This window comes from Rattus rattus, chromosome X (genome assembly GCF_011064425.1).
Source record: "Rattus rattus isolate New Zealand chromosome X, Rrattus_CSIRO_v1, whole genome shotgun sequence".
NCBI classification, from domain to species: Eukaryota; Metazoa; Chordata; class Mammalia; order Rodentia; family Muridae; genus Rattus; species Rattus rattus.
Window position 1 is genome coordinate 14,373,180 of NC_046172.1, and position 1,130 is coordinate 14,374,309.

General features: G+C 46.0%; 1 non-coding gene across 1 annotated transcript; it reads left to right on the forward strand.

The window, feature by feature from the left end:
• Positions 1–560: 560 nt before the first annotated feature.
• Positions 561–697, forward strand: LOC116889464. Its single transcript, XR_004386418.1, has one exon. It is a non-coding gene; the product is annotated as a small nucleolar RNA SNORA70 (small nucleolar RNA).
• The last annotated feature ends 433 nt before the right edge of the window (positions 698–1,130 follow it).

The window sequence follows — 1,130 nt, forward strand, 5'->3', positions numbered from 1 at the left end:
GCAGGCAAAACACTCTTACACATAAAATAAGATTAATAAGAAAAATGAAAAAGAACATCTCTTTTTCTTCCTTAAAATATTAGAATATGGGGTTGGGGATTTAGCTCAGTGGTAGAGCGCTTGCCTAGCAACCGCAAGGCCCTGGGTTCGGTCCCCAGCTCTGAAAAAAAGAAAAAAAAATATTAGAATACAATGTGGGTTGGGGGCAGAGAAGGAGTTGGGACTATGTCTCATTACATAGCTCTGGCTGTCCTAGAACTCGTATTTAAATGAGGGTGGCCTTCAGCTCATAGAGATCTACCTGTCCTCTGCCTCCCCAATGCTGGGATTAAAGGTGTGCACCACCATACCTCTCCCATACCTCTCTAGAACAGTTTTCTCAAATGTATTTATTTTATTTATATGAGTACACTGTAGCTGTCTTCAGACACACCAGAAGAGGGCATCAGATCCCATTGTGAGCCACCATGTGGTTGCTGGGATTTGAACTCAAGACTTCTGGAAGAGCAGTCAGTGCTCTTAACCGCTGAGCCATCTTTCCAGAACTCTAGAACAGTTTTTTGAAGAATATGTTTAAAACTTCCAGTGGCAAAAGAAACTTGGGTTTTTGTGTGCAGAGGCTGCAAATGCAGTGCCCTTGGGAGTGCGTGTAGCCCGTTGCCTATATGAGTTACCCTAAGGGACCTTGGAGACAATTTTCCAGTGGATATTCATGTTTCTCATTTCAATGGCTGCCCCCAATCTAGCCTCCAGGCGGGTATGTGGGTAACTTTGGGAAGGCCCAGGACACAGCAGCCAGGGTTCCCATTGGCCAAGTCATCATGTCCATCTACACCAAGCTGCAGAATAAGGAACCTGAGATGGAGCCCCTGAATAGAGCCAAGTTCAACTTGTTGCTAGAAGAGCCACACCTCGAATACGTGGGGTCTCTAAATTGAAAGCAGCTGTGTTTGAAGACGCGGTAGCTGAGAAGTGGCTCATCCCCGAAGGCTATGTAGTCAAGTATACCCCCAATCATGGTCCACTGGACAAGTGGAGAGTCCGCACTCAGCTCCTGAGAGTTTCCACTGGGCTCTCCCACAACTCACGGAATCATGCTTGGAGATAAATCTTACATCCGGTTTGGAAAA